The sequence below is a fragment of the Dendrobates tinctorius genome, unplaced genomic scaffold (genome assembly GCF_039654945.1).
Source record: "Dendrobates tinctorius isolate UK_male_01 unplaced genomic scaffold, ASM3965494v1 ptg000012l, whole genome shotgun sequence".
Classification (NCBI taxonomy): domain Eukaryota; kingdom Metazoa; phylum Chordata; class Amphibia; order Anura; family Dendrobatidae; genus Dendrobates; species Dendrobates tinctorius.
In genome coordinates this window covers 7,818,107-7,842,999 of record NW_027361680.1, presented here as the reverse complement: position 1 = coordinate 7,842,999, position 24,893 = coordinate 7,818,107, and the positions used below count along the sequence as shown (strand labels likewise).

The following is a 24,893-nucleotide window of genomic DNA, read 5'->3' as shown; positions in this document are numbered from 1 at the left end:
TATAAGATGCTAGCAAAGGAATCCTATGGAGAATGGCAGGCACAGTACTGCTTAAGGATTGTGCCTCTGACTGTGGAGCCTGATGGACAAAGCTAATAGAATACAGACAGTGCCCAATTCACCCCCCACACACCACTCCCCTCGGTAATGTACTAATTGGGATGCCCTGCTGTCCAATGGTCCTTAAAGGGGAAGGTATCTATGACCACACCTATAGGGGTTAAATCCAGGTACCCAGGTCAGAACTTCCTTTTCCCTCTGGCAGTCACTCAATTGGAAGCTTTTGTCCTGAAACCCTGGTAGCCATATCGGACGATCTCCTGAAGGCCCTGCAGCTGAGAGCGGCACAGGATGGTGAGCACTGGATTCAAACTATTATTAGCACCCTCAGTACTCATCTCCCTGTCCCCTCTCCTCACTCCCCGTTAGTGCCTGTGTCCATGCCCTCTCATCCCCCGATAGGGCCTGCGTCCGGGTCTCCTCATTACCCCCCAATAGAGCCTGCATCTGGGCCACCTCGTCACCCCCCATTAGAGCCTGCGTCCAGGCCTCCTCCGTCTCCTGTCCTCCCTCGGGGTCCCCTGGTGCAGCCTCCCCCTGCAGTCCCCGCAGTGGAACCTTCAGCCCCTAGCACTGCCTCCAGCCCCCCACAGAGCCCTGGTACCGTAGTTGCCTCGGGATCCGGTCCTCTGCCTGCAGTGTTAGCTGCGTCCACTCCCAACGTGGGCGCTCCGGTGCGGATAGGCTGCCGGTCCGGTCGGGGCACCCGCCATCCAGAGCGGCTGCAGGTGGGGGAGCAATCAGTGAGGCCTCCGCTGGTCAGGCGCAAGCAGCGGGACAGGACACGCCGGGCACGGATGCATGAAATCCCTGCCCGGCTTCCTGCTCTCTATAGCATGGCCCCACCCCCTCCAGACCTTCACTTCCTGTCTCGGCCAGAACAATGCCAAGACAGGCTTGAAGGGATCTCCACGCTGCTCCCTGCAGGTGCTCACACAGTGCCTGCACAGGGAGGCCTGGAGATCAGTCTGAGCCCCCATGGATCAGTCTCCATGCTGTCTCCTGCAGGCGCTATTCAAGCGCCTGCACGGGGATGGCTGGAGACCAGGAGACCACACAACGCAACTGCAGAGCGCACTGTTCGGTCAGGTATGACTGATCAAAGCGCTCTGCAACTGTATGATACTACTGTAGTCACACCAAACACTGGCGTAATCCCCACAAAAGCATCAACCCCAATACACCAAACAGCTAATAAAGAATGTATATTAACCCCCGCCCCCTCATATCCAGGCAAATTAACCCTTCCACCACTGCACAACAGCACAGTTATAGCCAGTAACCCACCCCTTCCCGAGGAATCACATGCCCCTAACACCCCCTATAGCCACAATAGGTGAAGGCGTAGATGCCATTCGTCGTCACGATCCTCTTCCTACGATTCCCGCGTTAATTCTCACTACCCCTCTAAAAGTTGCCGCCCTTCCTGTTATGATCGCAGACACAAGTCACATACCAGCTGATGTAAATACTGGACATCTCAATCAACATCCACATCAGGAGGGTCCGAACCGTCGCTGAGTCCCGATAGGCGACATCGGGTGCACAGCGAACGCCATAATTCGGGCGTTAATTTGGGGGCTATCAGCTGGGGATACCCATCCACCAGGGCTTACAGCCATTATGACCACCAAATCATTGCACAGCACGGAGCTAGAGTTCCGCCATCACTTGGCTTCACTCAGGCTCCAGCGCTTGACATTCAGTCACACTCTCCAAATGTAGCTATCAGCCGGGAAGACGCCTCTCAATCTCCCAGCCCATCCAGCCACAAGAGCCGGAGTTCCTCCATCCTTGGTTATCACCCCTCCTGCACCTGCGGGAGCCAGGGTTCCGCCAGCATCAGTCACCACTCCTCCTGCATCACCCAGCGGTGAGTGTTCCAGGGTCAATGATGAATTAACGGTGAACGGGGTGATCACAAGGAAGAATGAGCTAGCCTCAGCGATAAAGGAGCTAATACAACACTTAACACTTCCAAGCGGTTCTGCTGAAAACAACAGAACATTTCAGTCAGTGAGTTTACACAAGGACACTGTCATGATCCATGCTGGATCAGGACTGATATAAAGCACAGTTAACCTTTTTTTTTTTCCTAAGCTGTGCTTAAGGTGTTTTTGCCCCCGGTGGCCAGTAGGATTATTGCACTGTGGTGTCGTTTGTTCTAAGTTTTCCCGGTGTTGGTGAGCGTCATTGCACTCTACTTTCTTTGGTTTAAGTGCACATGATTATAATGCAGGTGTGATTGCTGGCTCTGCTATAAAAGAGTCACAGGTGTTGCAATCAGTGTTGGTGACAGTGTTCATTTCAACCATCCTTGGTGGAGGAAGGTGCTGGAGAGCAGCTCTGACAGAGCCTGGTGTGAAAGGAGTCATAGGGGATTTCCTTAGCTCTGATAGAGCTTGGTGGCAGCGATTCAGGAGGAGAGCTGCATGCTGGTGGTGGACTCTGTTGCCAGGAGCAAGTGCAACAGAGTAAAGCTAAGTGGTGTTTCCCTGTTTGTGTTTTTTCCTTAGTGTGTATTACTGCAGCGGTGGGGCCAGTGCCTGCACCACCCAGCTCCCTAGCAAGGGATAGGTGTAGGGAGTGCTAGGGCGACAGGTTCGTGATTGGCGCCCGGTGCGGAACCGGCATAGTGAACGTTAAGAGCGCTAGGGACACTGACTCAGGGGAGTGCAGGAGGTCTCCTCGTCCCCTTTCCCTATCGCAGGGCCCACCGTTGTAACTATTTCCCTACCCCTCGTCTTGTTGTTTTAGATACCGGCCTGTGAGCCGTGTCACACAGGACAGTATCACGTGTCACGTCCTGCTGTTTTAGTTACCAGCCTGCGAGCCGTGTCACACAGGACGGGACCACGTGACAGACACCTTTTTCTGTGGAATCAGCCCACTAGGCGCACACATAGACCAAGAGTCGAGACAAAAAATATGGAATAATGACTATGTCGACATATGGTCTCTATTGTCAGTCGACCAACAGACAGTGGATAGAAAAAGGAGGACAAGCGAGCGGGTATACGATTGAAATAGATCGAGATTAGCATAAACCATGAATAATTGTCTACAAGCGCTCGCAGTATTGGGCTGTATTATGGGCCAGAAGCATCCGGAACGTTGCTCCGAATTATTTATATATCAGGATCTGATATATAATTCGTATAAATCCCATGGTGGTTCTGCCTGGGGTGTTATGATGAGGAGTTCCGCAGGCGGCTGACCCTACAGTCCGATCTAGGATGGGGGGTGAAAGCAGCAGATGTATGGCTGCGACTGATGCTGTTGCAGAAGCAGCCCCCCTTTTCATCCGCGACCACTAACTACTCCGCAGGTCAACACTCAGTGGTCGTACGAAAACCCAGGGCCTGCTGGCTATTTAACAAGGGAAGCTTCCGCTTCCAAGCGCTATGTAGTAGAGTTGAGCGAAACGGGTTGGTCATATTCAAAAGTTGGCGACTTTCGCTGAAGTCGTGTTTCATGAAACGGAACCCGACCATAGCGTGAGGTCGGCCACGAGGTCGGTGACCAGAGCGCCAAAGTCACGTTTCAAAAGATGCTTCCAGCGCCCTTTTTCAGCCAATGATGGAGGACGCACACAGGGGGCAACGCGATGACATAGGCAGCGGTCACCAACATCTTTGAGAAGGGCATGCAAGTGATTGGCTTGCTTTGTGTGGCGTCACAGGGGCTATAAAAGGGCGTGCACGCCGACCGCCATCTTACTTCTGCCGATCTTAGCATAGGGAGAGCTGCTGCTGCTGCTGATTCTGTAGGGAGAGCGTTAGGCAGGGAAGAAGAACCAAAAAACTGCTTCTGCTGTTAGCGATTTCCACTTACAACACAACACTTTGTGTGCAGTGACAGGGGAGGCTCTATTTTTGTGCATCAGCTCTGTTGGTTATTAGGCTACCTTATAAGGCTGCCTGATAGCTGCATTGCTGTTTGCACACTGCTGTGCAAACTGCTTTCTTAAAAGCAAAAATACTTTTCTTCCTCTTTTCTGCAGTTACCAAGCGTTCATTTTTCCACCCTTTTGTCTGTGCAGCAGTCCTGCTTATTAGGCTGCCTGCGTCCATACTTGGACTGAGAGCATCATTGTCAGCATCCCCAAATCTCTAGTGAGATTCAAATTCTCTCCAATCCTATAGACACCCTCCACCTTGTCAAACACCATCCAATTTCAGCCTGTTACATTGAGGTGTAATCTCTCCTGTGCCTGAGACAATAGTTCAGCGTCCTCAAATCTCTAGTGAGATCCAAATTCTCACCAATCCTATAGACACCCTCCACCTTGTCATACACCATCCAATTTCAGCCTGTTAAATTGAGGTGTAATCTCTCCTGTGCCTGAAACAATAGTTCAGCGTCATCAAATCTATAGTGAGATTCAAATTCTCACCAACAGTAGATACACCTTCTACCTTGTTTTAAAGTACCATATAGCTGGTGGTATTTTGGGTACATTTTCACAAAATGAGGAAGTATAGTGGAAGACGCCATGGAGGTGGGAGGGGGTTGTCAGCTGGTCCCGATGGTGGTGGTGGTGTTGAATCTGTTGGTAGTGGCAAAAGCACAATAGCACCTAAGGCAGGAGGTGATGAGCCTGCATCATCGTCTGGCTCCACAAGACCTCAAAGGCTCTCTTTTCTGGGAGTAGGCAAACCACTTTTAAAGCCGGAGCTTAAGGAACAAGTTTTGGCTTACATTGCTGACACAGCCTCCAGCTCTCTCGCCTCCTCTTCTGAAGTTTCAAAAAATAAAAGCACTGAGTCGCCAGTGGAGGCTCCTGGTCAGGAACAATACCTTTCCTTGTGTCCTTCACCCCTACCAAAAGTGAAGGATGTGACAGGCCACAATACCGATTACTCCATGGAGCTCTTTTCACATACCATGCCTGGGTTAGCAAGTCAAATCGTGAATTCCCCAGTCCAAGATGAATCTGACATGGAGTGCACTGATGCACAGCCACTGCTAGGTTTTTCTTCTGGTACATTCACTCAGAGCACTACATTGTCCTCGCAGTGTACTGAGGCAGAATCAGACCCTGATGAAACTCGGGTGCCCCAACGACATCGTAACAGCTGTTATCTGGAAGGACCGTAGCAGTCCAAAAACGTGTTACAAAAACCAAAAGAGCTGCAGGACAGCTTGGCCAGATGGTCAAATTAGCACAGCGTGCAAGGTCTCAAAATGTCTTCCATAGTAGGAAAAGTGCAGTGTGACACTTTTTTGAACAAAATCCTAATGATCAGGCAAAGGTTATCTGTAAGAAGTGCGCAAAGCCCTTTAGCCGAGGGAAAAATCTGAGAAATTTGAATACCAGTTGCATGCTTAGACATTTAACCACCATGCACTTGCAAGCGTGGACGGACTACCAAACCTCACGTACCACATGTGCACCTGCTCCGAATGAAGGTAGTCAGCAACGCTACATCGCTTCCCCCACTGTAAGCCCACCGGTTAGCACACCACAAGCAGCAAATATTGAGGTGTCGTCGCAAGGGCAAAGCAGTCATGGAATCACAATGTTGTTGCTATGAAATACTGAATCTAGGCAATCAGAAACACCACCAACACCATCACCATCACCAACCCTCTCTCAGTCCGCCATGTCTACCGCTAGTTCCACCATATGCAGCTCTCAAGTCCAGCTCACCCTACCAGAGACTCTGAGTAGGACAAGAAAGTACTCATCCTCTCATCCGTGTACACTGGCTTTGAACGCCCACATTGCCAAACTAATCTTGTTAGAGATGATGCCCTACCGGTTGGTTGAAAGCAAAGCTTTCTGCGAGCACATGGCCTACACAGTACCACACTATGACCTACAAAGTCGGCACTTCTTTTCTCGAAATGCCATCCCAGGCCTCCATCTGCATGTGAAAGACCGCATTGTCCATGCACTCAAGCAATCAGTGAGTGGAAAGGTGCACCTCACTACAGATGCCTGGTCCAGTAGGCATGGCCAGGGCCGTTACGTGTCCATCACTGCGCACTGGGTTAATGTGGATGCAGGGTCCACAGGGGACAGTGGCGGTGGGACAGTGCTGCCTAGCCCACGGTATAGGAAACATTGGCTGTAGGCGTTCGACCCTCCTCCTCCTCCTCCAGAAGCGAAAGCTCATCCACAGAGCGCAGTCGCATGAGCACTCCATCTGCAGCAGCCAGTGTTGCACACGAGGTGTCCCACTATCGAACAGCTAGTGGTAAGCATCAGCAGGCTGTGTTGAAGATGATGTGTTTGGGCGACAACAGACACACCGCGTTGGTACTGGCCGACTACTTGCAGCGACAAACTGAGTCATGGCAGGGCAGTCTACATCTTGAGGCAGGCAAGGTAGTTAGTTATAACGGCTGGAATTTTGTGGCAGCCATAGCCCTTTCAAAACTCAGACACATACCTTGCCTGGCTCTCACCTTGAACCTGGTGGTGCAGTGCTTTCTCAACAATTATCCGGAGTTAACAGCCCTGCTCCATAATGTGCGATGACTGTGCTCGCACATCCGCCGGTCGCCCGTACAGTCCAGTCGTATGCAGAAGCTGCAGCAATTGCTCCACCTTCCCAAGCACCGCCTAATTATTGACGTTGCAACAAGGTGGAACTCCACCCTGCACATGGTTCAGAAGCTGTGAGAACAGAGGCAGGCTGTAATTCATTTGTGAGAGGATACACGGGCAGACAGTTTGCAGGCAGACATGGAGTTGTCTGGTGTGCAGTGGTCGAAGCTGAAAGACCTCTGTAAAGTCCTTCAGTGTTTCCTTCAGTCCTTCAGTGCACACGGCTGGTAAGCGCAGACGACACCATCATAAGCATGAGCATACCATTTATGCGTCTGCTCATGCAAACTTTGACGCACATTAAGGAGCAAGGGTCTGCAGCCGAGGAGGAAGAGGAGGAGGGAAGCCTTGATGATAGTCAGCCATTGTCTGCTCAGGGAAGTCTCGTGGACGAGGTGGAGGAAGAAGAGGAAGAGGAGGAGGAGGAGGAGGAGGAGGAGGATGATGGGGATGATTATTTTGGGGAGGAGGATGCTTCTCAGGGGGCAAGAAAAAATGTTGACGTGGCAAGGTAAGGTACAGGGTTCGTGCGTGACTGGAGGGATGTTGATTTGCCAGAATGTGCTCCTCCACCCAGCACTCGCAGTGCATCATTGACACCTGGAACATTGGCCAACATGTCTGATTATGCCTTGCAGATCCTAAAAAGGGACCCCCGCATTGCCAAAATTATGAACAATGATGACTACTGGTTGGCCAGCATCCTGAATCCACGCTATAAAGGCAAATTCCAAAACATCATGCCACAGGAGAACCTAGAGCTAATATTGGCAAACAAACAAGCAACTCTGGTAAACCGTTTGATTGAGGCATTCCCAGCTCACAGCGGCGGTGATGTTTTTCCAACGAGCCGTAGGGGGCAACATGGAAGAGGTGTTCGTGGTGCACACAGCCGAATTGGCGTTGGACACAGGGGTTTCATGACCATGTTGTGGACTGATTTTTCAAGTACCGTCCACACGACTGGTAATACTGCATCGATCGAAAGTGACAGGAGACAGCAGTTGTCAACTATGGTAACAAACTACTTCTCCTCTCATATCGATGTTCTCCCTCACCGGTCATTCCCCTTTGACTATTGGGCCAGTAAACTTGACACCTGGCCTGAATTGGCACAATATGCCTTACAGGAGCTCGCTTGCCCTGCTGCTAGTGTGTTACCTGAACGAGTCTTCAGTGCTGCTGGATCAATCCTGACAGAAAAAAGGACCCGTCTGTCGACCCAAAATGTTGATGATCTAACCTTCATTAAAATGAACCATGCATGGGTTTCAAAGGATTTTGTCCCACCCTCCCCTGCTGACACGTAGGTTGCCAGAAAAATGTCTTGCTTTTGTCCTCCTCTTCCGCGGACTTCTCCTATTACTCCATTGGCAGTTGCTGAATGTCCAACATCAACATATGCCATTTTTTCCACCTCCCTAACTGGGCTGCCTCTCCCCCACAGAGCCGGGGTCACCACCTGGTGCACGCACCCGTGCGGTTGCCATTGCCCTGGACAGGTGGGTGGGCACTCTCTTTGGCAACGGCACTGGCACAAGGTCCCTCATAGTAGAATCAAGTGTCTCTGAGGGTGGGGGTGCACACCCACCGTCAGACACACCGGCGTACTATGAGGGGCCCTGTGCCAGTACCGCCGCCCATGAGTGGCCTCCCCTGCTTGCTCAGGGCACCAGCACTTGCAATACTTACCTCTCCCTGCTCAACCACTGTGTAGTCTGGCCTGTTAAATACTTCACTGGGACTGCCAATACAAATTTGGTGAAATGATAGATGATGGTTAAGACGTATCTATGCCCTGTCCTGCTGGGCTCTATCTTCAGATGATCAATGGCTTCCAATTGTTATGGACGTTGACTCACAATGAGATGCAGTGGTGGTTTATCATCAGCTTTCACGGTTTTCCGACTCACAGACGTGTGACATTCCTGCCCACATTTTTAAATGTGTTCTCTCATGCCAATCCAATAGAATCACCTACGGCCTGTGGCTTGTGTCTTGTGTCTTTTGCACTCCAAAGTTACCTGACAGATCATGATAGCCAGTGAGGACAATGTCTACATCTGTCCCTGTGATCACAATTTGATGGCTATGAGTAACAGTGATGGGTTCCACGGTACTGCGATACAGCAAACCTTTCTTCACAAGAACTGTTTTCACTGTCTCCACAGACAAAGTAATTGAGGGTCAGCATCGCCTCTGAGAATTCTCCTGGGAGTTTTTACCGTGATTAGTAATTCCAAAATTTCTGCAATCAGTCGACTTTCTGTCTGTACTTGTATCCATCTCGTTTCCTCTTGCGGAGAGTCTGGACTGTCTTACTGAGACTGAAATATATATGAAGATTGAAAAATACCCCAACATTGCATACTGGTGTACGCTTCGAATACATAACCCTTTTTCTACTTTTTAGATTCTTGTCTAATCCATACTGAGGCTTTGAGTGTCTTTGTCGGACTCCGGAAATATACACACAGATTTTTAATTTTTAAACTATGCTATATATACCTGCTATCCAGTGATACTGTACCCTTTCTCAATCTTTTTTTCTTTTCTTTATTTTTTATATAGCGCTAACATATTCCGCAGCGCTTTACAGTTTGCACACATTTTCATCACTGTCCCCGATGGGGCTCACAATCTATATTCCCTATCAGTATGTCTTTGGAGTGTGGGAGGAAACCGGAGTGCCCGGAGGAAACCCACGCAAACACGGGGAGAACATACAAACTCCTTGCAGATGTTGTCCTTGGTGGGATTCAAACCACTGAGCCACCATGCTGCCCACTTTCTACAATCACGTTGAATCCATACTGGGCCTGAGACCGTCTGAGTCTACCTCCTGATATGTAGACATAGGTTTTTAATGTTTAAACTATGCTATATATACCTGTTATCCGGTGATACAGTACCCTTTCTCAACTTTGTACAATCACTTCAAATCCACACTGGGCCTGAGACCCTCTGAGTCTGCCTCCGGATATATAGACATAGGTTTTTAATGTTTAAACTATGCTATATATACCTGTTATACGGTGTTACTGTACTCTTTCTCAACTTTCTACAATCTTGTTGAATCCATACTGCGCCTGAAAACGTCTGAGTCTGCCTCCTGATTAGAGATGAGCGGTGTTCGAGTCGACCTGTTCGCCAAGTTAAAATTCCAGCTGTTTTGGGCGGTGTTCGAGCCATCCGTCGAACTCGAACACTTTGCTTAAAATTCGGCTGTTCGAGGTTCCGTTCGAGAACGGTTCGTTCACCAAAAGCATAACTTCATTTTCACATTAATAATGGTTTTCAATGTTAATAGACTGTTTCATGGCATAGTAGCGGTGTGTGGTAACAAGCGGTGTAGTACACCTGTCAAGGAGCTACACCGTGTGTTTCTAATTATTTTTTACTGCATCTTGTCCAGAAAATCCTTTTGGGCCTTGTAGCACTGTCTGCTACTCAACAAAGGAGTCCACCAGTGAACCTAGCTATGCCGCCTGTTTATGAAAGAACCAGTTTTTTACTGCATTTAGCACAGTTAATACTTTGGGCCTAGTAACTGTGTCTACTACTCATCAGAGGAGCCCACCCGTGAACCAAGCTGTGCCACCTGTTTATGTAAGAACCATTTTTTAACTCCATTTAGCCCAGTGAATACCTTGGGACTAGTACCGGTGTCTACTGCTCAGCAGAGGAGCCCACCTGTGAACCTAGCTATGCCGCCTGTTTATGTAAGCACTGTCTGCTACTCAGCAGAGTTGCCCACCCGTGAACCAAGCTATGCCACCTGTTTATGTAAGAACTGCGTGCTACTCAGCATAGGAGCCCAGCTGGAGATTCTTAATCCGGTCTCTTTTCGGTTGGCTCTTCCTGTCACATTTAAGATTCATAATGTGTTTCATAAGTCCTTGTTGAAGAGGTTTGTTGAACCAGTGGTTCCTATGGCGGCACCTCCTGATCCTGTGTTGGTTGAAGGTAACATGGAATATGAGGTAGAGAAGATACTGGATTCCTGTCTGGCTATACGGAGACTCCAGTACTTGGTTAAGTGGAAGGGTTATGGTCTGGAGGATAATTCCTGGGTCTCTGCCTCTGATATTCTTGACGAAAGATTGGTGCGTGCTTTTCATCGGGCTCATCCTGATCGGCCTGGTGGCTTGGATGAGGGTTCGGTGACCCCTCCTCAAGGGGGAGGTACTGTTGTGAGGTCATCTGTTCATTCACCTTTTGTGTCCGAGGATCTCCCTCTTCTGGTGAAGGAAGGTAGTGTGTTATGAATGAGTCACCGTAGGAGGCAAAAACAGAAATACTAGCTAAGTCCAGAAAACCAGAGAAGTTGGCAGCTATCGGATTGCAGACCCCTGAACCTAACAACAACAACTAGCAGTTGCCGTGGGGGGTTCCTACGGTTCCCTAGACCCCTCGATCACAGCCGGAGAACTACATAGCCTAAAGACAGAAAGGGAAATCTAGCAGACCCCAAAGCAATAGGCAGCCCCCAACATATAATGACGGTGTAATGATCACGTGTGACTGGACACAGCGCCTCCAGCAGGGCGAATTTATGACACACGTGATCCTGGATACAGCGCCTCCAGCAGGGTGAATTTAAACAATAATGGGACGTGCAGCCGGATATACCGCCTCCAGCTGGCGAATTTAAGAAATACACGTAAAACTGGATACCCCGCCTCCAGCTGGCGAATTTAAATAATAAGGGTAAACACAGGGAACAATTACAGTGGTGGGCCCTGCGATAGGGAATGGGGGACGTGGAGACCTCCTAAGCTCCCCTGAGCCAGTGTCCCTACACTCCTCACATTCCCTATACAGGCTCCTCGCCTGTCGCCGCACGCGTGCCTTAATACCCTAGCAAGCCCTAAACCTAAACCCTAACTAGGGAATAGGTTGGTGCGGAGACTAATCCCACCACTGCACTAGAACACACATAAGGAAAGTCACAAACAGGGGAAAAAGAAAACTTAGCTCTCTCTGTGCTAAAGCTCCAGCACAGAGTCCAGCGACCGACTGCAGCCTTCCTCCTGAATAGCTGCAAAGAACTCCCCTCTGTGACTCCTTCCACACCAGGACTCAGATTGAGCTGAGCACTCTCTTCAGCTCCTTCCACCACCAAGGTTGGTTGCAAATGAACAACTAACACCAACAGTGATTGAAAACCCCTGGCTGTCCTTTATAGAGCCTAACACCTGTCATGTAATTAACGTGCACATTAACCTAAAACTAAAGCTAGGGTGCGATACCACTCACCATCACCGGGGACAGTCAAGACACTCTGAACCTGACAAAGTAAAAAAAGTTCACTTTGTCAATTTAATACCGCCAGATCCAACACTGGATCATGACAGACGGTGAAGCAAGATGAAAAAACACTCAAACAGATAGAAAGATAGGCTGAGCAAATGATGGGGCCCAAGCTAACTAAATAGGACAGAATAGAAAAGCTGCTGTCTGCAATCCGCCAAAACCCTCTCAAAAACAAGAGCCAACAGACTGATAGGGAAAAAAGCCCTGAAGACGCTAGGCTTCAAAAAGGCTATATCAGTACTCAGGTATTATCTGAAGACAGAGCAAAAAGGAATTCAGCTCACCCAGCAGGGAAAGGCAGAAATCCAGAAAAACAAGGCAAAACAAAACCAAAACACAAATGCAAAAAGTAGAGCAGAAAACTTAGCTTTTGAGGAGCAGGAATCAGACTGGTCTCCAAGAATCCCTCAGAGTAATCACCCGCAAGGCAGAAGGGCGTCAGCTGCCTTATATCCAGTCAGCAATCCCAGTCACCCAGTCATCATCATTCTGCTCAGGTGCTTTGTAATCAGCCTCACTACCTTCCTTCACCAGAAGAGGGAGTTCATCAGACCTCAATGGTGAAGGGGAAAATGAACTCATAACAGTAGTGAGGCTGATTTGGATGAAAGAAACCAAACACCTGATCAGGTGGATTGTGACTGGGTAACTGGAACTTCAGACTGGATATAAGGCAGCCGACACCCTTCTGAGTGGCTGGTGATTTCTCTGCTGGATTCTTGGAGACCAGTCTGATTCCTGCTTCCTAAAGATAAGTTTTTGCTCTGCTATTGAACTTATTAGTTTTGGTTTTGTTTACCTTATTTTGGAGTTCAGCCATCCTTGGCTGGGGGTGTGCTGGATTATTATTCCTTGATCAGTGTTCTCTTTTGCTCTGCTTTCAGAATATTCTGAGTGCTGATATAGGGTTTGAAGTCTAGTGACTTCAGGGTCCTTTTTGCTTATCAGTTGTGTTGGTAATATTTTTAGCAGGGTTTTCTCGGATTGCAGACAGCAGCTTTTCTGTCCTGTCCTTTTTAGTTAGCTTGGGCCCCATCATTTGCTCATCCTATCTTTCTATCTGTGTTAGTATTTTCATCTTGCTTCACCGTCATTATATGTTGGGGGCTGCCTATTGCTTTGGGGTCTGCTCTGGGGCAGTCAGTTTTTCCCTTTTCTCTCTTTAGGCTTATTTAGATCTCCGGCTGTGACGAGGTGTCTAGGATCACCGTAGGAACACTCCACGGCTACTGCTAGTTGTGTGATAGGATTAGGGGTCTGCAATCCGCTAGTTTCCAACCTCTCTGATTTTCTGGGCTGAGCTTGTGTTTTGTTTTTTCCTCCTTGGTGACTCAATCATAACAATCCTCCTTCAAACTTATATCTTTCCTGCTTCCCTGTAACTCCGCCCCCATGACCAACGGTTTCTTAAGCCCTAAGCTGATGTCAAGTCCTTTGCTCACTCTACTCCCTGCCCTCTAATGGTCAACCCAAGGTACTGCACGTCCACTTCACTTTCCTAGCTGTCTCCCGACTGTAGTAACTGACACCTTCCTAAACTGTGCAAACCTTTCCTTCTCTATACTGACAAGTTTGTCCGTCAGGTCACCTTCCCTACACTCCCCCTTCCTTTGTCTATTGTCGTCCTCGACAATCGTCATCCCTGCCTTCGTCGTTCTGAAGCTTCACCTACACTCCGTTGTCGGACCAGTTGTTGGGCCAAACCCACTACCTGCGGGGGGGCCGAACCATACTGGGAGCACCATGCTCTGAGCAGCCTACTGCTACTCACCAGCGCGCACACCACATGACAACGTCTTTCAAACTGGGCTAGGTACACCATATTCTCTCTATGGCATGTACCTTCCCCTACTCTCCCCTTCTGTTACCTTCCACTGATTGGTACGCCATGATCGAGGCCTCACACCTACCAGATCATTGCCGGCGTCCACCTTTCTCCTTCAGGGGTGTCCGTGGTGTCGGGGACCTGACCTAGGACGGCTGTCTTTTTCCACATCTTCCACCTCTTGTACCTTTCTTTCAATTACATGTCATGGTCGGCGTCTCGGTCTCCCAGACCCTCTTCACACATAGACCCCTCTTCGGATCTCACACTTCCCGTTGGTCCCTCAGACCTTCCCTCACCCGGACCTGTTGCATTTTACTTGTGCATATTATACATCAAACAACTTTATAATAGCACAATTACCCATTTTTTATAATTTTTTTTTTATTTTCTTTTGCTTTTAAAATCAACATATAACAATAAACATCACATGTTCTCCTTACCCCCCCTTCCTTGGACAAGGACACTCCCTCTTCTTAACATCCCCGCTTTGCTAGGCTTAATACAACAAAACCAAACTTCTTTATTAACATTTCAACGAAATTTCGAAAGTCCAAACCACTTCCTAGTGGCCGGCAGCAAGGCGTCCCACAGCCGTGGAGCTCCCGGGATGTAAGGAGTGTCCGCAACAGTCCTCTTTACGAGGGTTTGCATTCTTCGGGCTCCGCTAGTACTGCCACCGCATAATATCCGCGGGGGCAGTATTCCTTATAATATGACACTAAGTCCCCCTCCTTCAGAGCCCGGCCATGACGTATGGAGGCCACGTTAACATACACCTTTTGACCAGTCTGATCTCAGATGAAACCGTAGCCTTTTGCCACGTTGGCGTACACCAGCCGCCCCTTCAATCTCTTAGCCGCCATACCTGCCTGAATGAGTCACCGAGGAGGAAAAAACAAAAAGCAAGCTAAGCCCAGAAAAACGGAGACATTGGTAACTAGCGGATTGCAGACCCCTGATCCTATACACACAACTAGCAGTAGCCATGGAGCATGCCTACGGTGGTCCTAGACGTCTTGTCACGACCGGAGAACTAAATAAGCCTAAAGAAAGAAAGGGAAAATCTAAACTACCCCAGAGCAGACCCCAAATCAATAGACAGCCCCCAACATGTTTTGTCAGTGAAACAAGATGAAAACACAAACACAGATAGAAAGATAGGCTGAGCAAACGATGGGGCCCTCACTAACTAGAAAGGACAGGAAAGAAAAGCTGCTATCTGCAATCACGCAAAAAACCCTGCCAAAAAATGTCCAACACGTCTGATAGAAAAAGGCCCTGAAGTCGCTAGACTTCAATTCCCTATATCAGCACTCAGGTATATTCTGAAGACAAAGCAAAAAGAGATCAACTGATCAGAGACTAAATGGGGATTCAGCCCAGTCCCAGCCAGGGCTGGCTGAACACAAAAACGAAGTAAACCAGATGAAAACTCATATGAACAATAGCAGAGAAAACTTAGCTTTAAGAAGGCAGGAACCAAACTGGAAACCAGAAGCCATAGTCAGGAGAAATCACCAGCAAGAAACTAGGGAGTCGGCTGCCTTAAATCCAATCAGAAATTCCTGATGTCCAATCACAGTCCTCTTCCTCAGGTGGCCGGTCTCTGCCATTTAGATCAGCTTCATTACCTCCCTTCAAAAACAGAGGGAGTCCAGATAGAGAACTCACTACTCTGTCAGCACAGCCAGCTACATAACCCTCACCAGAAGTCAGAGGCAAACCCGAAAATTAGCTCACAACACTACTCCCCCTTGAGGAGGGGTCACCGATCCCTCATCCTCGCCACCGGGCAGATCAGGATGGGCCTGATGAAAAGCACGAACCAGTCTATCGGCATGAATATCAGAAGCAGAGACCCAAGAATTGTACTCCTGGCCATAACCCTTCCACTTGACCAAATACTGGAGTCTCCGTCTAGCCAGACGAGAATCCAGTATTTTCTCTACCTCATATTCCACATTACCTTTAACCAATATAGGGTCAGGAGTAGAGTTGAGCGAAACAGGTCGAAAAATTTCAAAAGTCGCCGACTTTTGTCAAAGTCGGGTTTCATGAAACGAAACCCGACCCTAGGATGAGGTCGGCCACGAGGTCGGCGACTTACGCGCCAAAGTCGCGTTTCAAAAGTTTGTTTTGCGCTCTTTTACAGCCAATCAGGATCTACGGACACTGTGGGCAACGTGATGACATAGGCAGGGGTCACCACCATCTTTCAGAAGGGCATGCAAGTGATTGGCTTGCTTTGGTGGGCATCACAGGGGGTATAAAAGGGCGTGCACGCCGACCGCCATCTTACTTCTGCCGATCTCAGTATAGGGAGAGGTTGCTGCTGATTCTGTAGGGAGAGCGTTAGGCAGGGAAGAAGACAAAAAAACTGCTTCTGCTGCTAGCGATTTGGCCTGCACAACACACAAGTCATTGTGTGTGCAGTGCAAGGGGAGGCTATATTGTGGTGCATCAGTGGTGTTGGTTGTTGGGCTGCCTTTTAAGGCTTCCTGACAGGCTGGCATTGCTGTTTACCCACTGCTCCGCAAACTGCTTTTTTAAAAGCAATCCAATCTCCCTTATCCTGTAGTCACTTTGGTCACAGCTGTGCCATCGAGCCTGTCACATAGCGCTCAGATATTCATTGGGCCTCACACAATCCACAAGTGTCCAGTGTCCAAAAGTGTGTGCAGAGATTCAAAATCTCCCTTATCCTCTCGTCACTTTGGTCACAGCTGTGCCATCGAGCCTGTCACATAGCGCTCAGATATTCATTGGGCCTCACACAATCCAAAAGTGTCCAGTGTCCAAAAGTGTGTGCAGAGATTCAAAATCTCCCTTATCCTCTCGTCACTTTGGTCACAGCTGTGCCATCGAGCCTGTCACATAGCGCTCAGATATTCATTGGGCCTCACACAATCCACAAGTGTCCAGTGTCCAAAAGTGTGTGCAGAGATTCAAAATCTCCCTTATCCTCTCGTCACTTTGGTCACAGCTGTGCCATCGAGCCTGTCACATAGCGCTCAGATATTCATTGGGCCTCACACAATCCAAAAGTGTCCAGTGTCCAAAAGTGTGTGCAGAGATTCAAAATCTCCCTTATCCTCTCGTCACTTTGGTCACAGCTGTGCCATCGAGCCTGTCACATAGCGCTCAGATATTCATTGGGCCTCACACAATCCACAAGTGTCCAGTGTCCAAAACTGTGCGCAGAGATTCAAAATCTCCCTTATCCTCTCATCACTTTGGTCACAGCTGTGCCATCGAGCCTGTCACATAGCGCTCAGATATTCATTGGGCCTCACACAATCCACAAGTGTCAAGTGTCCAAAAGTGTGTGCAGAGATTCAAAATCTCCCTTATCCTCTCGTCACTTTGGTCACAGCTGTGCCATCGAGCCTGTCACATAGCGCTCAGATATTCATTGGGCCTCACACAATCCAAAAGTGTCCAGTGTCCAAAAGTGTGTGCAGAGATTCAAAATCTCCCATATCCTCTCGTCACTTTGGTCACAGCTGTGCCATCGAGCCTGTCGCATAGCGCTCAGATATTCATTGGGCCTCACACAATCCACAAGTGTCCAGTGTCCAAAAGTGTGCGCAGAGATTCAAAATCTCCCTTATCCTCTCGTCACTTCGGTCACAGCTGTGTCATCGAGCCTGTCACATAGCGCTCAGATATTCATTGGGCCTCACACAATCCACAAGTGTCCAGTGTCCAAAAGTGTGTGCAGAGATTCAAAATCTCCCTTATCCTCTTGTCACTTTGGTCACAGCTGTGCCATCGAGCCTGTCACATAGCGCTCAGATATTCATTGGGCCTCACACAATCCAAAAGTGTCCAGTGTCCAAAAGTGTGTGCAGAGATTCAAAATCTCCCTTATCCTCTCGTCACTTTGGTCACAGCTGTGCCATCGAGCCTGTCACATAGCGCTCAGATATTCATTGGGCCTCACACAATCCACAAGTGTCCAGTGTCCAAAAGTGTGTGCAGAGATTCAAAATCTCCCTTATCCTCTCGTCACTTTGGTCACAGCTGTGCCATCGAGCCTGTCACATAGCGCTCAGATATTCATTGGGCCTCACACAATCCAAAAGTGTCCAGTGTCCAAAAGTGTGTGCAGAGATTCAAAATCTCCCTTATCCTCTCATCACTTTGGTCACAGCTGTGCCATCGAGCCTGTCACATAGCGCTCAGATATTCATTGGGCCTCACACAATCCAAAAGTGTCCAGTGTCCAAAAGTGTGTGCAGAGATTCAAAATCTCCCTTATCCTCTCGTCACTTTGGTCACAGCTGTGCCATCGAGCCTGTCACATAGCGCTCAGATATTCATTGAGCCTCACACAATCCACAAGTGTCCAGTGTCCAAAAGTGTGTGCAGAGATTCAAAATCTCCCTTATCCTCTCGTCACTTTGGTCACAGCTGTGCCATCGAGCCTGTCACATAGCGCTCAGATATTCATTGGGCCTCACACAATCCAAAAGTGTCCAGTGTCCACAGGTGTCTGCAGAAATTCAAAATCTCCCCTGTCCTATAGACACCTTGTACCTTGTTTTACATTACTATATAGTTTGTTGGATTTTGTCTACATTTCTACCAAAAATGAGGAAGGCTGGTGGAAGAGGCCGTGGAATTGGGCGGGGGTTGGCAGCTGGTAATGATGGTGTTGGTGGTGGATCTGATGGTAGTGGCAAGAGCAAAATAGGACCGAATGCAGGAGGTGTTGAGCCTGCGTCATCGTCTGGCTACATAAGGCCTCGAACGCTTAGTTTTCTAGGAGTTGGCAAACCGCTTTTAAAGCCAGAGCATCAGGAAAAAGTTTTGTCTTACATTGCTGACTCAGCCTCCAGCTCTATCGCCTCCTCTTCTTCAGTTGTAAAAAGTAAAAGCACTGAGTCGTCATTGGAGGCTCATGTTCATGAACCACACCTTTCCTTGTGTCCTTCACCCCAACCAAGATTGAAGGATGACGCAGGCCATACTACTGATTACTCCATGGAGCTGTTTTCACATACCATGCCTGGATTATCAAGTGAAATGGTGAATTACCCAGGCCAAGATGAATCTGACATGGAGTGCACTGATGCACAGCCGCTGATGGATGATTCTGCTGGTACATTCACTCAGAGCACTACATTGTCCTCGCAGTGTACAGAGCCAGACTCTGACCCTGATGAGACTCAGGTGCCCCTTCCCGCACACTATACCACCATACACGGTGACACAGAGGAAGGTGCACATGACATAGAAGAGGAGGTGATGGATGACCCAGTTGTTGACCCAGATTGGCATCCATTGGGGGAAGAGGGTGCTGCTTCCAATAGCTCAGATGAGGAGCATCCACAGCAGACATCGACATCGCAACAGCTGTTATCTGGCAGGCCCGTAGCACTCCAAAGACAGGTTCCAAACATCAAAAGAGTTGCTGGACAGCTTGTCCAGAGGGTCAAAAGATCACAGCGTGCTAGGCCGCAAAATGTCTGCCAAAGTAGGAAGAGTGCAGTGTGGCACTTTTTTGAACAAAATCCTCATGATCAGGCCAAGGTTATCTGTAAGAAGTGCGCAAAGACCTTTAGCCGAGGGAAAAATCTGAAAAATTTGAATACCAGTTGCATGCTTAGACATTTAACCAGCATGCACTTGCAAGCGTGGACACAACACCAAACCTCAAGTGCCACATGTGCAACTGATCACAACGAAGGTAGTCAGCAACGCTACATTGTTTCCCCCACTGTAAGCCCACCGGTTAGCACAGCAGCAAATGTTGAGGTGTCGTTGCAAGGCCACAGCAGTCAGGGAATCCCACTGTCATATCAACGAAAGACTGATTCTAGGCCATCAGAAAGAACACCAACTCCATCACCATCATCAACCCTCTCTCAGTCCGCCCTGTCCACCGCTACTTCCACCATATGCAGCTCTCAAGTCCAGCTCACCCTCCCAGACACTATGAGTAGGTCAAGAAAGTACTCAGTCTCTCATCCGCGTACACTGGGTTTGAACGCCCACATTGCCAAACTAATCTCGTTTGAGATGATGCCCTTTCGGTTGGTGGAAAGCACAGCTTTCCGCGAACTCATGGCCTATGCAGTACCACGCTATGACCTACCCAGTCGCCACTTCTTCTCTCGCAAAGCCATCCCAGCCCTCCACCATCATGTGAAAGACCGCATTGTCCATGCACTCAAGCAGTCAGTGAGCGGAAAGGTGCACCTCACAACTGATGCATGGTCCAGTCGGCATGGCCAGGGCCGTTACGTGTCCATCACTGCGCACTGGGTTAATGTGGTGGAAGCAGGGTCCACAGGGGACAGCGGTGGTGGGACAGTGCTGCCTAGCCCACAGTATAGGAAACAGTTGGCTGTAGGCGTTCGACCCTCCTCCTCCTCCTCCAGAAGCGAAAGCTCGTCCACAGAGCGCAGTCGTACGAGCACTCCATCTGCAGCTGCCACTGTTGCACACGATGTGTCCCCCTATCGAGCAGCTAGTGGAAAGCGTCAGCAGGCTGTGTTGCAGATGATGTGTTTGGGCGACAGACACACCGCCGAGGTGCTGGCCGAGTACTTGAAGCGACAAACTGAGTCATGGCTGGGCAGTGTACATCTTGAGGCAAGCAAGGTAGTTAGTGATAACGGCCGTAATTTTGTGGCAGCCATAGCCCTTTCAAAACTCAGCCACATACCTTGCTTGGCTCACACCTTGAACCTGGTGGTGCAGTGCTTCCTCAAAAATTATCCGGAGTTAACAGCCCTGCTCCAGAAGGTGCGAAGACTGTGCGCGCACATCCGCCGGTCGCCTGTACACTCCGTTCGTATGCAGAAGCTGCAGCGATTGCTCCACCTTCCCAACCACCGCCTCATTATCGACATTGCAACAAGGTGGAACTCCACCCTGCACATGGTGGAGCGGCTGTGCGAGCAGAGGCAGGCCATAATGCATTTGTGGGAGGATACACGGCCAGGCACTTTGAGAGCAGACATGGAGTTGACAGGTGTGCAGTGGTCGAAGCTGAAAGACCTCTGTAAAGTCCTTCAGTGTTTTGAGGAATGCACACGGCTGGTAAGCGCAGACGACGCCATCCTAAGCATGAGCATCCCACTTATGCGTCTGCTCATGCAAACTTTGACGCACCTTAAGGAGCAGGCGTCTGCAGCCAATCTTGATGAGGAGGAAGAGGAGGAGGGAATCCTTGATGACATTCAGCCATTGTCTGCTCAGGGACCTCTCCTGGACGAGGTGGAGGAAGAAGAGGAGGAGGAGGATGATGATGGGGATGATTACTTAGGGGAGGAGGATGCATCTCGTGGGGCAAGTGAAAATGTTGGCGTGGCAAGGTCTGGTACAGGGTTTGTGCGTGACTGGAGGGATGTAGATTTGCCAGAAAGTGCTCCTCCACCCAGCACTCGCAGTGCATTATTGACACCGGGAACATTGGCCCACATGTCAGATTATGCCTTGCAGATCCTAAAAAGGGACCCCCGCATTGCCAAAATGATGAACGATGACGACTACTGGTTGGCCAGCATCCTGGATCCACGCTATAAAGGCAAATTACAAAACATCATGCCACAGGAGAACCTTGACCTAATATTGGCTAATAAACAAGCAACTCTGGTAAATCGGTTGCTTGAGGCATTCCCAGCACACAGCAGCGGTGATGGTTCTCACACGAGCCGTACGGGCCGGGGGCAGCTTGGCAGAGGTGTTCGTGGTGCACACAGCAGAAGTGGCGTTGGAGACAGGGGTTTCATGACAATGTTGTGGACTGATTTTTCAAATACCGCTCACACAACTGGTAATACTGCATCGATGGAAAGTGACAGGAGACAGCAGTTGTCAACTATGGTTACAAACTACTTTTCCTCCCATATCGATGTTCTCCCACACAGGTCATTCCCCTTTGACTATTGGGCCGCTAAACTGGACACCTGGCCTGAATTGGCCCAATATGCCTTACAGGAGCTCGCTTGCCCAGCTGCAAGTGTGCTATCGGAAAGAGTCTTCAGTGCAGCTGGATCAATCCTGACAGAAAAAAGGACCCGTCTGTCAACCCAAAATGTGGATGATCTAACCTTCATTAAAATGAACCATGCATGGGTTTCCAAGGATTTTGTCCCACCTTCCCCTGATGACACATAGGGTGACAGAAAAATGGCTTGCTTTGGTCCACCTCTTCCTGGGACTTCACCTATTTCGCCTTTTGCATCAGCTGAATGTCCAACATCAACATATGCCACTTTCTAAAACTCCCTAACTGTGCTGCCTCCCCCCCCATGGCCGGGGTCACCACCTAGTGCACGACACCGTGCGAGTGCCGTTGCCCTGGACAGGTGTGTAGGCCGACTCTTGGCCGCGGGCACTGGCACAGGGTCCCTCATAGTGCAATCAAGTGTCTCTGACGGTGGTGGTGCACACCCGTCGTCAGACACACCGCTGTACTATGAGAGGCCCAGTGCCAGTACCGACGCCCACGAGTGGGCCCCCCTTGCTTGGGCAGGGCCCCAGCATTTGCAATCTTTACCTCTCCCTGCTCCTCCGCTGTGTAATCTGGGCCGTCAAATCCATACTGTGCCTGACACCGTCTGAGCCTGCCTCCTGAGACATATATTTTGAATGTGTACGCTATCCATACATGTTATCTGGGGATACAGTACCCTTTCTAACCTTTGTGCAATCACGTGCAATCCATACTGGGCCTGACACCGTCTGAGCCTGCCTCCTGAGACATATATTTTGAATGTGTACGCTATCCATACATGTTATCCGGGGAAACGGTACCCTTTCTAACCTTTGTGCAATCACGTGCAATCCATACTGGGCCTAACACCGTCTGAGCCTGCCTCCTGAGACATATATTTTGAATGTGTACGCTATCCATACATGTTATCCGGGGATACGGTACCCTTTCTAACCTTTGTGCAATCACGTGCAATCCATACTGGGCCTGACACCGTCTGAGCCTGCCTCCTGAGACATATATTTTGAATGTGTACGCTATCCATACATGTTATCCGGGGATACGGTACCCTTTCTCACCTTTGTGCAATCACGTGTAATCCATACTGGGCGTGAGAACGGCTGGCGAGCTTTTAAGCAAGCTACAGCACCTGTGGTTTGCACACGTAAGTTTTTAATTTTTTCAGGAATGACGGTTAGGCCTAATTCCGGAACTGTGGTTGACCTGCACTTACTGGGAAATCATCGTTCGCGGGTAATAATTGTAATCAGTGATCCCCATCACTAACGTTGTTCAGCCGGTTTATCTGCACCCGTAAGCGACAAACGCTGGCCTTTTCAGTGTAGCGCACATGCAGCCACGGACATGTAAGGGCATGACACACCAGTTATTGGCCAATCTCATGTGCCAGAGCCTCACGTGTCCCTCTAGTAAGCCGGACTCAGACCGCGGGGCATGACGGAGTCTCGTTCGTTAATGGAATTAAGCTTGCAATGTGTGCATCTGTTCTGTAGCTGGCATGGTTGAGGTTTCCCAGGTGGAGTCGAATTTAACCGTAGGCTCCACTCCTGGTGGTGCCCTTCTGGACATTCCTTTAAGGTTCAGCTTTGCAACCATACTGCCCACGTAAAACAAACACTTTGCCTTCATGAACGCTGTTTGGAGGGTCATGACTCGTGGGAATAACGCCGCCCAATCAGTTAACCTGCTAGAGAGATCCTTCGTTGCTCCCAAGCATGACATCACACTCCCTAGGAAGAAGGTAATGCCACTGTGGCGACCGTACTCCTGGGGGCGACACAAGTGCACTGATGCCCAGCCACTGCTCAATGAATCTGCTGGTACATTGACCCAGACCACTACATTCCCCTCGCACGCTACACGACCTGAATCTGACCCTGATGAAACTCAGGTTACCCTTCCCATATACAGTTCCATCTTACACGGTGACAAAGAGGAAGCTGCAGATGAAAGTGCAGGTTCGGCCCACCCGCCATCAGACACACCACCGTACTATCATGGGCCCTGTGCCAGTGCCGTCGCCAACGAGTGGGCCCCCCCTGCTTGCCCAGGATCACAGCACTTGCAAAGTTGAAATACTGTGCAGTGAGATGGAAGATGGGGACGACGAGGAATCCAGAGAAGTACAGGGATTCCCTAGCGAGGAGACTTATTTGATTGTTTTCAATGTTGGGACAGCAATTTTTGGGGAGCACTATACTCTGGAGAATGATAGATGGGGCCCACCATACACTGGAACATTCCAAAGGTGGACATCAGACACTGGAGCAGCATTTACAGGGCCCATTACACACTAGAGCATTAGAAATGGGGCCCATTATGTTTGGAGCATTATTTGGGCCCATAAGACAGTGGAGCTTCATCCATGGGGACCAACATATACTGTAGCATTATGTGGAGCTCATCATATACTGTTTCAAACATTATATGGGACCAATGATTCTGTATGGAGAAATAGATGGGCCTCGTCATGAGATGTAAAAAGTGAGGTATTTTTCATTGTACTATACCGCTATTTCTCTGCCGTATCGGAGCATGATGAGTTGTGGTATGTGTTAAAGGGGCGCTCTTTCGCCCACGGCACATGAAAACCTGCAGCCAGCCCTCCCCCCCCACAACTTTAGCCAAATAACCCCCATTTTTCAGTGCGTAACTTGTATTATGAAGTTAATTAAGGTTGACAAGCTTAAGTAAGAAGAATTGATGCTTTTGGCATTCAAATGGGCACTGTAGGTGTGTTTCCTGTCCTCCTCTCACTGCCGACTTTTATTCCCCATTGACTTACATTGGGTTTCGTGTTTCGGGACGACCCCGACTTTTCCCTATAATCGGACGATCTTGCTCGACCCGACTTTTAGAAAAGTCGGGTTTCACGAAACGAAACGCGACCCTAAAAAAACAAAAGTCGCTCAACTCTAGTCAGGAGGTGCCGCCATAGGAACTACTGGCTCAACTTGTAGATTGTGAGCCTTCGCGGGCAGGGTCCTCTCTCCTCCTGTACCAGTTATGACTTGTACTGTTTAACATTATTGTACTTGTTTTTATGTATACCCCTCCTTACATGTAAAGCGCCATGGAATAAATGGCACTATAACAATAAATAATAATAATAATAACATATCTCTTCAACAGTGACTTATGAAACACGTTATGGATCTTAAACG

At 49.2% G+C, this 24,893-nt stretch overlaps 1 long non-coding RNA gene across 1 annotated transcript in view; it reads left to right on the top strand.

Moving 5' to 3' along the window:
- Positions 1–227: 227 nt before the first annotated feature.
- The window catches only part of LOC141066293 (uncharacterized), a 73,641-nt gene continuing 48,975 nt past the window's right edge, over positions 228–24,893 (top strand). The window contains exon 1 of the long non-coding RNA XR_012226429.1: positions 228–354. This is a non-coding gene — a long non-coding RNA (uncharacterized lncRNA). The remainder of the gene's footprint in view (positions 355–24,893) is intronic.